This window comes from Carettochelys insculpta, chromosome 4, assembly GCF_033958435.1.
Source record: "Carettochelys insculpta isolate YL-2023 chromosome 4, ASM3395843v1, whole genome shotgun sequence".
NCBI classification, from domain to species: Eukaryota; Metazoa; Chordata; order Testudines; family Carettochelyidae; genus Carettochelys; species Carettochelys insculpta.
In genome coordinates, this window is record NC_134140.1 from 2,240,710 (window position 1) to 2,257,628 (window position 16,919).

The 16,919-nt window shown below is 57.1% G+C and overlaps 1 protein-coding gene across 4 annotated transcripts in view; it reads right to left on the reverse strand.

Annotated features, from left to right (window-relative positions):
- Positions 1-16,919, reverse strand: part of EBF4 (EBF family member 4) — a 105,296-nt gene that overhangs the window by 63,697 nt on the left and 24,680 nt on the right. The window lies entirely within an intron of this gene.

Here is a 16,919-nt window from a genome sequence, read left to right on the forward strand (position 1 = left end):
CTCCGCACAATGCTCCCGGCGGAAACAACAGCCCCTCGCTGGCTCCTCGCCTCACAGCTGCCATGCAGCCGGCTCTCTGCTCAGGGGACCAAAGACGCTGCGGCCGAGGGGCCGAGGCCACACCTGCCCTGTGGTGCCAGCCCTGGTTAGGTGCTGGGAACGGCGGAGCCCAGTTTTCCCATCCCTGACCCAGGAAAAGCCCTGGGAGGGCTGCCGGTGCCTTGGACAGCGCCGCGTGGCACTGATGGGGCCTCAGACCCCATCTCTCTCCCGCTGGAGCCCCCTGTGTCCATGTCAGGGCAACAGAGAGTGGTGGGGCCTAGACGGACAGACAGACGGATGATCAGGTGGGCAGACAGAGGGGTACAGGGACAGACAGACAGACAGCGCCCTCCCACACCCCCTTGCCCGAGCCACACTCCCCAGCCCCAGGGTGAAGGGAGGGAGGGGAGAATGAAAGGCTGAGGCACACAATGGCTGTGGGACTGGCGGTAATGGGGTTGATTCTTCTCCTGCCAATCTCTCCTGCTGCAGGGCCGGTCCCTGTCTCTGCCGGCAGCAGCTCCGCCAGGGCTGAGTGACAGGCAGCGTCCCACTGCTCCAGCCTCAGCAGGACGTGGCAGATGCTATCGAGGCAGACGAAACCCGGAGAAATGTCACCGCGGTATCGGCACTGCCCATCGCCACCAGCCAGGGCCTGTCTTCCCAGCCCTGCCGGCCCTCCCGGGGGACTCTCACTGTGCACAGACACTCGCACGCTAACACACGCACACGCTAAGAGGTGTGCGCACAATGGCCCCGGCGTACAACAGACACTCACATACTTGCACACACACACGCTAACAGGTGTGCGCACAATGGCCCCGGTGTACAACAGACACTCACATACTCGCACACACACACACACGCTAACAGGCGTGCACACAATGGCCCCGGTGTACAACAGACACTCACATACACGCACACACACACGCTAACAGGTGTGCGCACAATGGCCCCGGTGTACAACAGACACTCACATACTTGCACACACACACACACGCTAACAGGTGTGTGCACAATGGCCCCGGTGTACAACAGACACTCAGACACGCGCGCACACACACTAACAGGTGTGCGCACAATGGCCCTGGCGTACAACAGACCCTCACATACTCACACACACACAAATGATAAAAGGTGTGCACACAATGGCCCTGGAGTACAACAGACACTCACATACTCACACACACACACGCTAACAGGTGTGCGCACAATAGCCCCGGCGTACAACAGCCACTCACATACTTGCACACATAAGAACATAAGAACATAAGAACATAAGAATGGCCATACTGGGTCAGACCAAAGGTCCATCAAGCCCAGCATCCCATCTGCCGACGGTGGCCAATGCCAGGTGCCCCAGAGAAGGAGAACAGAAGACAATGATCAAGTGATTTATCTCCTGCCATCCATCTCCTGCCCTTGTTATGAAGGCTAGGGGCACCATACTTTATCCCTGGCTAATAGCCATTTATGGACCTAACCTGCAAAAATTTATCAAGCTCTTTTTTAAACCCTAATAGAGTCCTGGCCTTCACAGCCTCCTCGGGCAAGGAGTTCCACAGGTTGACTGTGCGCTGTGTGAAGAAAAATTTCCTTTTATTAGTTTTGAACCTACTACCCATCAATTTCATTTGGTGTCCCCTAGTTCTTGTATTATGGGAAAAGGTAAATAATTTTTCTATATTCACTTTCTCCACACCATTCATGATTTTATATACCTCTATCATATCGCCCCTCAATCGCCTTTTTTCCAAACTGAAAAGTCCCAGTCTCTCTAGCCTCTCCCCATATGGGACCCTTTCCAAGCCCCTAATCATCTTAGTCGCCCTTTTCTGAACCTTTTCTAATGCCAATATATCTTTTTTGAGGTGAGGAGACCACATCTGCACGCAGTACTCAAGATGTGGGCGTACCATAGTTTTATATAGGGGAAGTATGATATCTTTTGTCTTATTATCGATCCCTTTTTTAATAATTCCTAACATCCTATTTGCCTTACTAACTGCCGCTGCACACTGCGTGGATGTCTTCAGAGAACTATCCACTATAACTCCACGATCCCTTTCCTGATATGTCGTAGCTAAATTTGACCCCATCATGTAGTACGTGTAATTTGGGTTATTTTTTCCAACATGCATTACCTTACACTTACCCACATTAAATTTCATTTGCCATTTTGCTGCCCAATCACTCAGTTTGCTGAGATCTTTTTGTAGTTCTTCACAATCCCTTTTGCTTTTGACTGTCCTGAACAACTTGGTGTCATCTGCAAACTTTGCCACCGCACTGCTTACCTCATTTTCTAGATCATTGATGAACAAGTTGAACAGGATCGGTCCCAGGACTGAGCTCTGGGGAACACCAATAGTTACCCCCCTCCATTGTGAAAATTTACCATTTATTCCAACCCTTTGTTTTCTGTCTTTTAACCAATTCCCGATCCATGAAAGGACCTTTCCTCCTATCCCATGACCACCTAATTTACATAAAAGCCTTTGGTGTGGGACCGTGTCAAAGGCTTTTTGGAAATCTAGGTATATTATGTCCACTGGGTGCCCCTTGTCCGCATGTTTATTAACCCCTTCAAAGAATTCTAATAGATTAGACAGACACGACTTCCCTCTGCAGAAACCATGCTGACTTTTGCCCAACAATTCGTGCTCTTCTATGTGCCTTGCAATTTTACTCTTTACTAGTGTTTCTACTAATTTGCCTGGTACTGATGTTAAACTTATCGGTCTATAATTGCCAGGATCTCCTCTAGAGCCTTTTTTAAATATTGGTGTTATATTGGCCGTCTTCCAGTCATTTGGTACCAAAGTGGATTTAAAGGATAGGTTACAAACCACTGTTAATAACTCCGCAATTTCACATTTGAGTTCTTTCAGAACCCTTGGGTGAATGCCGTCTGGTCCTGGAGACTTGTTACTATTCAGCTTATCAATTAATTCCAAAACCTCCTCTAATGTCACTTCAATCTGAGTGAGTTCCTCAGATTTGTTGCCTAAAAAGGCTGGCTCAGATTTAGGAACCTCTGTAACATCTTCAGCCATGAAGACTGAAGCAAAGAAATCATTTAATCGCTCCGCAATGGCACTGTCTTCCTTGATCGCTCCTTTTATATCTTTATCATCCAAGGGCCCCACTGCTTTTTTAGCAGGCTTCCGGCTTCTAATGTATTTAAAAAACATTTTACTATTGTTTTTTGAATTTTTGGCTAGCTGTTCCTCAAACTCTTTTTTGGCTTTTCTCACTACATTATGACAGTTAATTTGGGAGTGTTTATGTTCCTTTCTATTTTCCTCACTAGGAGTTGACTTCCACTTTTTAAAAGCTGCCCTTTTCTCTCTCACTGCCTTTTTAACATGGCTGTTTAGCCATGGTGGTTCTTTGTTAGGTCTCTTACTGTGTTTTTTTATTTGGGGTATACATTTAAGTTGGGCCTCTAGTATGGTGTCTTTAAACAGTTTCCATGCAGCTTCCAGGGATTTTAGTTTAATTACTCTACCTTTTAGTTTCTGTTTAACTAGCTTCCTCGTTTTAGTGTAATTCCCCTTTTTGAAATTAAATGCCAGAGTGTTTGACCGCTGCGGTGTTCTTCCCAACACAGGAATATTAAAAGTTATTATATTGTGGTCACTATTTCCAAGCGGTCCAGTAACAGTTACCTCTTGGACCAGATCCTGCGTTCCAGTCAAGACTAGATCGAGAATCGACTCTCCCCTTGTGGGTTCCTGTACTAGCTGCTCCAAGAAGCAGTCATTTAAGGCATCAAGAAATTTAATCTCTGAATCCCGTCCTGAGGTGACATGCACCCAATCAATATGGGGATAATTGAAATCTCCTATTATTACTGTGTTTTTTATTTTGATAGCCTCTCTAATCTCCCTCATCATTTCAGCATCACTATCACTGTCCTGGTTAGGTGGTCGGTAATATATTCCTAATGCCATATTCATATTAGAGGAATGAATTGTTATCCATAATGATTCTATGGAACATTTTGATTCCTTTAGGATTTTTACTTCATTTGATTCTATATTATCCTTCACATATAGTACCACTCCGCCACCCGCACGACCTGTTCTGTCTTTCCGATATAATTTATATCCCGGTATGATAGTGTCCCACTGATTTTCCTCATTCCACCATGTTTCTGAGATGCCTATTATGTCAACTTCCTCCTTTGATATGAGGTACTCCAGTTCACCCATCTTATTAGACAGACTCCTAGCATTAGTGTAAAAGCATGTTAGAAAACTACCACTATTTATATGTCCGCCTTTCACAGACGCGTTGGATTTTTTTATGCACGATTGTTTCATATCTGATCTTGCCCATATATTATTTCCCACGTTCCCTATCTGACTAACTTCTAGGGAATCCCTGTCTATGGAGCCTCGTGTAAGAGAAGTCTCCGTCCGATCCAGGTGCTCCCCCGCACCAATCGGCTTTCCCCCACCTCTTAGTTTAAAAACTGCTCACACACACACACACACTAATAGGTGTGTGCACAATGGCCCCGGTGTACAACAGACACTCAGACACGCGCACACACACACTAACAGGTGTGCGCACAATGGCCCTGGGGTACAACAGACCCTCACATACTTGCACACACACAAATGCTAACAGGTGTGCACACAATGGCCCTGGAGTACAACAGACACTCACATACTCACACACACACTAACAGGTGTGTGCACAATGGCACCGGCGTACAACAGACACTCACATACTTGCACACACATACGCTAACAGGTGTGTGCACAACGGCCCCAGTGTACAACAGACACTCACATACTCACACACACACTAACAAGTGTGTGCACAGTGGCCCCGGCGTACAACAGACACTCACATACTCACACACACACTAACAGGTATGTGCACAATGGCCCTGGCGTACATCTGACACTGAGAAGCACACACACACACACACACAAACAGGTGTGTGCACAATGGCCCCAGTGTACAACAGACACTCAGACATGCACACACACACACAAACAGGTGTGCACACAATGGCCCCGGCATATAACACAGACACTCAGACACACACACTAACAGGTGTGTGCACAATGGCCCCGGCGTACAACACAGACACTCGCATACTCACACACACACACAATAACAGGTGTGTGCACAATGGCCCCAGCGTACAACACACAGACTCACATGCTCGCACACATGTGCGCACAATGGCCCCAGTGTACAACACAGACACTCACACCCTCGCACACACACACACTAAAGGTGTGTGCACAATGGCCCCGGCGTACAACACACTGACTCACATGCTTGCGTGGACTCACCAACACGTGTGCTCACAACAACCCTGGCATGCAACAGGCACTCACACACACACTAACACGTGTGCACACACTGGCCCAGGCATACTGCACACTGACACACACTTGCACGCACACACTCACTTGTGCATTCCGGCTGGCCCAGGCACACAACACGCAGATGCTGAGAGGCTAGCACGCATGCAGTAACGTGCGCACAACGGCCCAGGTATACCACACACGGGCTCACACACAGCATGTGTGCTCACAATGGCCCTGGCACACAGCACTGACACTCACACAGCTTAAGAAGGGGCCTGATATCAACAGAAGACCCTCCCGGAAAGCCGCATGCCAAGCGGAGAACCAAGCGCAGGGCCCCCACTGCTGGCACTGCCAGTGGGTCACACCTGAGCATGAGCCAACAAGGGGCTGGGCTATCTCTGGTGGGACACCAACGGCGGTGCCAGGTCAGCCACGGGGGTCACGGTGCTGCTCAGCTCGGCCCCCCGCTGCGGGCCAGGCGCTAGGGCTCCAGGCAGAGGAGAGCAGCCGAGCTGGGAGCGATTTCGAAACCCACCTCTGCCTGCCCGAGCTGGGTCCATCGCTCTGTCAGCGCCCTGCTGTCTCCGTCCCCGGACACCTGGCACCAGCTGCCCCAAGCTCAGCCACTTCCAGACGGGCCGTTGCTCAGACCCCCGGCCAGTCACCTGCTCCGAGGTGGAACAAGCTGCCTGCTTAGGCTGGACGAGAGATGGGCCAGGTCTGGCCCGGGGAAAGGCTGCTGGGAAGCGGCCAGGGGGGCTGCAGGCAGCGCGAGGATCAGCTGGGAGACGGCGGTGAGACAGGCCAGGCCACCGGCTGGGGGTGAGGGACCCTGGCGTTGGAGGGTCGTCAGAGCGAGCCGGGAAGGTGGGCTGGGCTTGGTGCACTCGGCCCTGCCACCGGGCCTCGGCCATCGCACGGGGTCTCTTCCGCCCCAGTGTCCGTGCTGCCAGGCATGCACTTGCATGCACTTGTGAACACACACACAGCGACTCCTGCCAGCGCACAGCAACACAGCCAGAGCGAGACACACACCCCCGACAGCCCCGCCCCAGCTAGCAGCACTCCTCCGCCGGTGGCAGGACTATCTCAGGGCAGCACAGGGGGCAGAGATGCCCCACACACTGGGCCCGCAGACCCACCCAGCCCTGCTCTGGGCTCCGCGCCTGGGAGAAGGACGGTGGGATCGGTGGCCGGGAGGGATGGGGCCCAGACGCCGGATCACACCTTCCCCCGCACACAGCTGGGGCTGCTGCTGGGTGGGGGCTGCTGCACTCAGACTGGGGGAGGCATCTGAATGACCCCACTGGCCCTGGCCCCTGGGGTGACCCCAAGGTGCTGCCCGAGTGCCTGGCCTGCAGGCGGCAGCAGGGGACTCTGGCATCCATGGGCACATGGCAGCAGGGTGCACCCAATGCAGCGACTGCTGGCTGGGTCGGGTGGGTTACCAGACTGCGCTGCGCTGATTGGCCGGCGGGGCGTGGGGTCCCACTGGACCTGGGCCAGCGGTCTACCCTATCTGGCTGGGACATCAGGGGGGCACCTTGTCCCCTTCACCTAGCCGCACGGTGCCAGCTGCGCAGCTCGGCCCTGGTGCCAAGGGATGGGGAGTGGCGATTTGCATGTGCAATTAGCTAACGAGCTCCCTTCCCTTCGCCGGCACATCTGGCCCCCGCCTCACACCTCATTTCTCAAACTGACAGCTGGGCTCCTCTCTTTCTCCCACAATGCACCCTGGCGCCTGCTAAATTAATTGTCAGCCTCCCTTTCCTGCACGGCACCCCCCGGCGCCCCGCGACCTCTTCCTGCCAAGAGCCCTGGCCGCTGGGGTCCCTGGCACGTCTCTGCCGGAGTCGCACGCGAGCCCTGGAGACCAGCCACGCCAGGCTTCCTGTGCTGCAGAGCAGCCCTGGGACGGAGGCGACCCGCAGGGGGGGCTGAAGCGCCCGGCTGTGTCACACGCAGGGCTAAACGGTGACCCCGTCTGGGTGTGCTGCAGGGACTGCGCACACAGAGCTCTGCTGTCTGCACGAGGACCGGGGCACTATCCCGCCGGGGGCCAGACGCCTCTCACGGCCGGGAAAGCTGGTGAGCCCCAGTGCCCAGTCTCCCGTATGGCCCATCCCAGTAACGACCGGCAAGAGCTCTGCAGGGGCCCGCCCGAGGCTGTCTCTCCCCAGTGCAGGGCAGCCCTGCTGGGCGACACTCCACCCTGCATGCCCTGCCACGGGGTGGGCAGAGAGCCCCGATCGGCCAGCCAGGCCGTCTGGGTCAGACCTGCCACCCTGCTGGGCTCAGCCTCCACCGCAGGCCAGCGGCCGAGGAGTCAGCAGGAGAAAGCCCTCTGGTGAGAGGCAAAGAGCCACCGGCCCAGAGAGCTTCAGAAGGGCCAGACGGGCTCAGCCCCTGGTCCAAGCAGCCCGTGTCCTGTCTGCCAGCAGCAGCCGGAGCTGGGGCCCCAGAGGGAGTGAGCAGAGCAGGGATCCAGCTGCTCCCGCCTATCCCCAGCTCCGGGCACACACAGGCGAGGGACACGCAGGGCCCAGGGCTGCCCCCGACCCATCTGGTTAAATCCCGCTGGGTGGGCGAAAGCTCTCCCCTGCCTGGCCGGCTGGGCTGCATGGGGCGCTGGAGCGGGCGCCCGGGGTGGGGGTGCGCGTCTCGGTGGAGCCGATGGAGACCCGGGCTCAGCCGCCGCTGGCTCATCGGGGCGCAGGCGGGAGGAGCAGGTCCCTCCGGCTCCTGGAGTCACGGCTCTTCGGCTCCACTGAGCACAGGGCGCCCCCGTCACCCGCTGCGCTGGCAGGCCAGGACTGCAGCGCCAAGCGGTGCCCTTCTGCTGGGCGCTGCACGCGCAGCGAGAGAGCCACAGGCGCAAAGCCACCCCGCCTTGCCCGGCCCGGCCCCGCTGAGCGGCACAGGCAAGACGCTCTTGCGGGTACAGCAACGACGGCGGGCCAGGCTCTGCGGGACCCCGCGGGTCAGGTCGGAGAAACTGCCACAGAGGGAAACCTGAGCTCCCAAGGCAGGTCAGACGGCGGAGAAGGAGAACAGCACCAGGAGGACGCAGGGAAGGAACACGCTGCCTGAGATCACGCACAACTCTCCCCCCCAGGTGGCCACAGCGCACCGGCCGCAGCAGCAAGCGAGGTGTGCCTCCATGCAGCCGCTCTGCAGCACACACCTACGGGCGGCTACAGGCGGCCGTCTCTGCAGCGCACACCTACGGGCGGCTACAGGCGGCCGTCTCTGCAGCACACACCTACAGGCGGCTACAGGCGGCCGTCTCTGCAGCACACACCTACAGGCGGCTACAGGCGGCCGTCTCTGCAGCACACACCTACGGGCGGCTACAGGCGGCCGGCTCTGCAGCGCACACCTACGGGCGGCTACAGGCGGCCGGCTCTGCAGCGCACACCTACGGGCGGCTACAGGCGGCCGGCTCTGCAGCGCACACCTACGGGCGGCTACAGGCGGCCGGCTCTGCAGCGCACACCTACGGGCGGCTACAGGCGGCCGGCTCTGCAGCGCACACCTACGGGCGGCTACAGGCGGCCGGCTCTGCAGCGCACACCTACGGGCGGCTACAGGCGGCCGGCTCTGCAGCGCACACCTACGGGCGGCTACAGGCGGCCGGCTCTGCAGCGCACACCTACAGGCGGCTGCAGGCGGCCGGCTCTGCAGCACACACCTACAGGCGGCTGCAGGCGGACGGCTCTGCAGTACACACCTGCGGGTGGCTACAAGCAGCCAGCTCTGCAGCGCACACCTACGGGCGGCTACAGGCGGCCGGCTCTGCAGCGCACACCTACGGGCGGCTACAGGGGGCCGGCTCTGCAGCGCACACCTACGGGCGGCTACAGGCGGCCGGCTCTGCAGCGCACACCTACGGGCGGCTACAGGCGGCCGGCTCTGCAGCGCACACCTACGGGCGGCTACAGGGGGCCGGCTCTGCAGCGCACACCTACGGGCGGCTACAGGTGCCCGGCTCTGCAGCGCACACCTACGGGCGGCTACAGGCGGCCGGCTCTGCAGCGCACACCTACGGGCGGCTACAGGGGGCCGGCTCTGCAGCGCACACCTACGGGCGGCTACAGGCGGCTACAGGCGCCCGGCTCTGCAGCGCACACCTACGGGCAGCTACAGGCGCTCAGCTCTGCAGCGCACACCTACGGGTGGCTACAGGCAGCCGACTCTGCAGCACACACCTACAGGTGCAGGAGGTAAGGGAATACCAGCTCATCTCTTCCTCACACTCAGCTGCAATGTGCTGCACAGGCAGGGGAGGGGAGACGCTCGGAGGAAGGTGTCAGTCTAGCCAAAGAAGGACCCAACCGGTCGCTCTGGCGCCTTCCTGCCCTTCTACTGGTTGTCCTCAAAATTCCCGCAGCAGAGCTCTTGGCCGGGCGGAAGTGCCGAGGTCTTAAAGGGACCCTCCACCCGGGGGCCGCGCTTAGAACAGCCACACAGCGCAGGCCAGCAGCACACGGCTGTCTTCAGAGCTGGTCCAATGCAGTCCCTGCCCCAGGGCTCCTGTCCCAGCCACGCCCCACCCACGCTGCACCGGCGGAGCCGGCCATGCACATATTCCCCACAGCCGCAGTTCGGGGTGCACCTCACTGGCCAGCACCAAGCCAGCGGGGCGCTGTGTGGCCCCTTATCTCCCTAAAGCCAGCCCGTTCCGACCTCCTCCCCAGGGAGCAATGGGCAACTTCCGCCCTCAGGCTGCAGGAGAATGTCTCGAGGGGGGAAGGGTGCGTGTGTTGCAGGTTTGTTGTAGGGGCTTTGGGGGTCACTTGATTGACTCAAACCAGCCAAACCGTTTTACCCCAATTTGCCAGAACTAACAAGCACACCCCGCCCCCCCGGGCAGACTCGAGGCAGGGGAACTTCAGGCTGAACAAAGTCACCAGTGACTGAAGACAGGCGAGTGTGAGGTTAGCCAGCTGCAGTCAGCGGCAACGTCTGCTGTGCCCTCAGTGGCGCTTGGACCAGGACCACCCAAGCCCCGTTGCCTCCTCCAGGGGTTCCCTGGTGACAAGAAGCCATTTGGTGAGGGGCGCCAGGGATTTCGGAAAAAAGCTAAATTAGCCAAGGGCCCCCTTAAAAGCAGCTGGAGGGCGTGTCACAGGGCTGGCCTTTTATATTGGGTCTGGAAGCCATTTTAACACCCAGGGTGGCTATTGGACACAGATGTCGTGCTAGGGGTGCCATGGAAGGTGCCTAAGGAAAGCTGAGGATGCCCTGAATCTGTGTGTGCTCCTTGCGTGTCTGTATCATGTATGTAGGTAAAGTGATTGATTTCAGCTCTGCAGCTGCGTGAGAAATGTCTCAGTGCTGAGGTTCACAAGGGGAGGTGGGGCTCCACCCCATCCAGGACAATAGGCTGAGCACAGGCCAGACGGCCAACACCCAGTTTGTGGTGGTGTGTTTTCCTACTGGGACTGCAACGAATGGGAACTCAGCACAGTGACCCAGCAGGTCAGGTGGTGGGCCAAGGCCAGTGGAGAAGGATGAAATTTTCCCTCCGCATATGAAGAGCTGTAAGATGGGCCCTGGCAGGTATTTCCTTTGTTCTTCAGTCCTCATGAGTTAAGCCTGTCTGGACTGGGGGCCCGTCCCTCAGAGGGACGATGTGGATTTAGCAGTGTCTGTCTTGGATTTTTTGTCTTATGGGCTACGTCTACACGTGCACCCAACTTCGAAATAGCTTATTTCGATGTTGCGACATCGAAATAGGCTATTTCGATGAATAACGTCTACACGTCCTCCAGGGCTGGCAACGTCGATGTTCAACTTCGACGTTGCTCAGCCCAACATCGAAATAGGCACAGCGAGGGAACGTCTACACGCCAAAGTAGCACACATCGAAATAAGGGAGCCAGGCACAGCTGCAGACAGGGTCACGGGGCGGACTCAACAGCAAGTCGCTCCCTTAAAGGGCCCCTCCCAGACACACTTTCATTAAACAGTGCAAGATACACAGAGCCAACAACTAGTTGCAGACCCTGTATATGCAGCACGGACCCCCAGCTGCAGCAGCAGCAGCCAGAAGCCCTGGGCTAAGGGCTGCTGCCCACGGTGACCACAGAGCCCCGCAAGGGCTGGAGAGAGAGTATCTCTCAACCCCCCAGCTGATGGCCGCCATGGAGGACCCTGCTATTTCGATGTTGCGGGACGCGGATCGTCTACACGTCCCTACTTCGATGTTGAACGTCGAAGTAGGGCGCTATTCCCATCCCCTCATGGGGTTAGCGACTTCGACGTCTCGCCGCCTAACGTCGATTTCAACTTCGAAATAGCGCCCAACACGTGTAGACGTGACGGGCGCTATTTCGAAGTTACTGCCGCTACTTCGAAGTAGCGTGCACGTGTAGACGCAGCCATGGTCTCCAAGGGTCCATGTCCAGCATGTGGACCCCAGCGGCCGGATCTACAACGCTCCAATGACTGAATCTATGTGACCTGAAAAGAACTTTCAGAGACTCTCAGGAATCAGCAGATAACATCGCTGGCTGCGCCAGTAGTCGTGACTGATGTGTGCAAAGTATTGCTTTAACGATTCTTCTCTCCAACCCTGTTCTTTCTTTTTTAGTAATGAATCCTCAGATAGTAGATCTAAAGAACTGGTGAGCATACTGATTTTAGTAAGATCCAAGTACACATTGACCAGGTTCTGCGGCCAGACCCACGGGAATCCAGAGGAATCTGTGTGGTGTTGGACGAAGCAGGGTTAATAACTGCTCACCTGAATCTGGGGGTTGTTGGTCTGGGCTGGTAGATCAGCTGGGAAGTCTGTGGGTTTGCTTGTGTGGCTTTGGGCTGGCCAGTGGGCTGGCAGAGGGGCTGTTGAGGCTGGTTGGATTTGCCTTAGTGCAGGGTTTCCCAACCTTATTACATTTCCAAAGGGTCACGGGCTGGGCTGGGCTGGGCAGCTCCACAGGTGGCTATTAAGAAGCCATTCACACTCCTGAAGTGGTTCTCAACTTCTCAGTTGGATTTACAGCCATCAGGCAGTTCAATCAATTAATTATACCAACCTACCTACCTACCAACCAACCAACCAACCGTTTCAGCTGTAGGGCAGAGACCTGCAGACCTGAGGAGCAGCGCCCAGCTCAGGCCCAATGGAGGCTGAGGCTGAGGTTGGGAGGGAGGGCAGAGCCGATCACCTCCGGGGCTTCCAGACTCTGCATGAGATGGAGTCCCGCAGCCCCCAGCAGGGTTCCTGCTGGCCCTGTGAGCTGGGGCTCTGTGCCCCAGCTGGCTTCCAGCCACCGGGGTCTGTGTGCCTCCCCAGCTCCCTCCAGCCCCCGAGTGACCCCTGCCCCTGAGTGAGACACCCTTAGCCCCCTTCAGCCCCTGAGCAACTCCTAGCTCCTGAGTGTGACTCCCCAAGCCCCTGATTGTGGGGCTTAAGCCGGTGGCGGGGTGTGATGGAGTGGGGGATACCTGTGTGTGTGTGGGGTTCACACAGGGTGTGGGGCTCCTGCTGAGGGTAACCTTGATGACCAGGTAACACCTTTGTACTGCAGACAAAGGAGGAGGTGGAGCCTGAGGGGTTTGAATTGGAACTGGGATTTGGGAAGCAGTTAGTCTGGGCTGGGAGAGAGAGAGAGACAAAGGAGGGGGCAAGGCCCCAGCTCTGGGGGCCCCTCGGGGCCTCCTCTCCCCAACATGGATTGGACTGGCTGTCTCTTCCTGCTGTACTGACTCCTCTGTACGATGCTGTGTCCTGTCGGCTAATAAACCTGCTGTTTTCCTGCTGAGTGAGAGACTCTCCTGCCTGCGGACAGGGTGCAGAGCTTGGGGGACCCCAGAACCCCATCACATGGGGGCAGTTTGGGGATGAGTCTTTCCACCACCACCGCTCTGACCGACTCCAGTAAATGTAGTGTTGTTATTTTATTCGTCTATTTCCCCTTTTCTATGAAATAACTCTTGTGAATGTAAAGAGGAGGGGGCACAATTTTATATTCTTGCCTCAGGCACAAAATTAGCTAGTTACGGCCCTGCTCTCCCTGCCTCCCCACCTTGTTTTCCAATTGCCTTGGGTCATCAAGTCCTCCCGTACTGTCACAACGGGTCACTGCCTGGAAAAGATTGGGAATTGCTGCCTTAGGGAGAAGGAAATCCAGCCCGGGGCTGTAAGTGGCCTGGATTTTAGAAGACTTCCCTAGCTGTGCCCGGAAACCCCCATCTAGCCCGGGGGCAGGCCCAGAGACCATTTCTTTCTGAAGTCAGAGCACCTGCTGGGCTGGGGAACGGCAGCCGGCTGCAGAGCCTTCAGCCCAGCACTTCCCACAGCCGCGGGGGCCAAACGGCACAGCCTGCTCACAAGTAGTGGGGCTGCACACGGGCAGCGAAGTCGGGGGCCTCAGCCAAGTTCCTAGCGGATGAGTCTCTGCACTTCCAAGCCTCCTACTACCAGGGCTCCTTGGCAGGAAACCAGACCAGCCTGTGCCTCCCAGCCAGTCCAGGAGTTCTTGGCGTGTGTCACAAGTGGGGACGGGTGCCTGGCACACCTGCACCTGGACAGGATGTGCTGTCAACATGTCACATGCACACAGTGTGCCAGTACATGGATGTGTCATCACAGAGCCACACGCCTGTGAGGGACCTTGCGAGGCCATCGAGTCCAGGCCCAGCCCTCACGACCGGACCAAGCACCATCCGACCTTCCCTGGCAGATGTCCGTCTAACCCGCTCTAAATATCTCCGGCACTGGAGATCCCACAACCTCCCCAGGTAACTTATTCCAGTGTTAACCGCCCTCACAGGTGGGAAGTTTTCCCTGATGTCCAACCTACACCTGCCTTGCTGCAGTTTCACAGAATACAGAATCACAACCTGCCAGGACTGGAAGGGACCTCGAGAGGCCATTGAGTCCAGCCCCCTGCCCCAACCACAGGACCAAGTACTGTCTAAACCATCCCTGATAGACATCTAACCTGTTCTTAGATGTCTCCAGCTATGGAGATTCCACAACCTCCCTTGGCAATTTATTCCCCTGTTTGACCACCCTGACAGTTAGGAACTTTTTCCTAATGTCCAACCTAAACCTCCCTTGCTGCAATTTAAGCCCGTTGCCTCTTGTTCTATCCTCAGAGGCCAAAAAGAACAAGTTTTCTCCCTCCTCCTTATGACATCCTTTTAGATACCTGAAAGCCGCTATCATGTCCCCCCCTCAATCTTCTCTTTTCCAAACTAAACAAGCCCAATTCTTTCAGCCTTTCTTCATAGGTCATTCTCTAGACTTTTAATCATTCTTGTTGCTCTTTTCTGGACCCTCTCTAATTTTTCCACATCTTTCTTGAACTGCGGTGCCCAGAACCGGACACAACACTCCAGCTGAGGCCTCACCAGCGCAGAGTAGAGCGGGAGAATGACTTCTCGTGTCTTGTTCACAACACACCTGTTAATGCATCCCAGAATCAGGTTTGCTTTTTCTGCAACAGCATCACACTGTTGACTCATATTTAGCTTGTGGTCCACTATGACCCCTAGATCCCTTTCTGCTGTACTCATTCCTAGGCAGTCCTTTCCCATTCTGTATGTGTGACACTGATTGTTCCTTCCCAAGTGGAGCACTTTGCGTTTGTCCTTATTAAACATCATCCTGTTTACCTCAGCCCATTTCTCCAGTTTATCCAGATCCTTTTGAATTATGACCGTGTCCTCCAAAGCAGTCGCAACCCCTCCCAGCTTGGTAAGCCCATTGCTTCTTGTCCTGTCCTCAGAGGCCAAGGAGAACAATTTTTCTCCCTCCTCCTGGTAACCCTCTTCGAGGTACGCGAAAACCGCTGCCATGTCCCCTCTCGGCCGTCTCTTCCCTACACTAAACAAGCCCAGCTCTTTTGCCTTCCCTCAGAGGTCTGTTTTCTTTCATCATTTTCGTGGCTTTTCTCCAGATTCTCCAATTTGTCCGCACCTTGCCGGGCGACAGACCACCGCGGTAGGCAGGAACGTGCGTGTGCACGAGTGACCTACAGCATGCACACGTAGGGGCTGTGCGTGCCGCGGGGTCACATGATGGCACGTGTGGGAATGCTCGGCACGGGCGGTGTGGAAACAGCCAGTGCGAGGCACGCCTGCGCGCGTGTGGGCAGTGGGATGCAGGAGGAGCATTTGCACACTTGTATGTAGCTGGCGTGGCGGGGTCTGCCTGTGGCATGTCAGTGGGGTTGGGTGGCTGCCGGGCCTGCATCCTGCAACACCCTGGGTGTGTGAGGCACCTGCCTGGCGTGTCTCCCCCTCGCACGGAGAGTGCCCGGTGAGTGGGAGCGTCCTGGTGCCATGCCGATACCTCTTCCCCGTTTGGCGGATGGCCACGGCTCCCTGTTGTGTGTATTATTTACTTGTTGTATTTGCAGGGAAGGTGGCACGCTGACGGCTTGTGTCGCTGCCGCCATCTGCCACGTCTGGCTGCCTGGCAGCCGTGAGCGGGAGGGAGGCAGCCAGCGGGAGGGAAGTGCTTCCCAGCGCACTGCTGGCGTCACTGCGGACCGGGGACCTTGCCTGCCGAACCCGCTTGGGGGAGACACCCAACCCCGGGCCGGAAAGCCCCAGGCCGGGAATGGCGCCGGTGCAGGACCTGGGGCCCCCATCTGGGATGCATGCAGCCCAGCCCTGGGGGGGCAACCCGGGCAGAGCCTCGGACTCAGGGCTGGCACCAGCACCGCGGAGCTCAGCCCCCCAGAGAGATGGGCACTCGCTCCCCGGATTCCCCCCCCGGCCTCTGCCTCCTCTCCAGCTGCAGGGGCCCCACAGGCGCCCGAGGTTTGGGGGCTTTGGGGTGAGACTGTTTTAAGGGGGAATTTTCAGTGCAGAGCAGGGAATGGGGGGGCGGGGGGCAGACAGCAAACGCCTCCTGCTGCCCTTCAGTGCTCCCTGCTCAGCCAGCCCTGGCCAGCACCCCCGGCTCTGCCAGTGCCCCACAGTCCCAACCCGCCTCCCTGACAAGCGTGGGGGGACTTCTGGGCCCTAGCGCCAGAGAGAGCCCATCTGTCCCCACGGCCAGCGAGCCCTTGGCCACTGCTGAAAGCACCAGCCCCAGGACAGAGGCCCCCAAACTCATCTCTCTCTGGGGCCCAGGCTGAGACCAGTGTCTGGCCACCGGTGCCCTGAGCACTTTTCAAACCCCCAGGCTGGAGTGTGCACCCCATGCCCCGAACCAGCTGCGTCTGACTGCGGCGTGGGGGGCCTCCATGACCAGCCTGGAGTCTCCCCTTCTGCCCCTGCCCCCCCAGTCGCAGCAGGGCCATGTGGTTCTCTGGGGCAGCCAGAGGCACCAGGGCCTCAGCTTGTGGCCTGCATGGGCCGGCTCGCTCAGCAGGAACATGCTGGGGACAAGAGCCGGCAGTCGCATGGCTCACTGGGGGAGGGTGGGGGCAGACTGGGCTCATGCTTCCAGGCCAGCGCTCTGCACTAGCTGCTGGGAACCCCCCTCCTCACACATCACATCACACAGCCCGGAGCCCCATCCACCACAGGCAGCAGTAACACCGACACATGGCAACGGTCCCCTGGGGCTCAGCC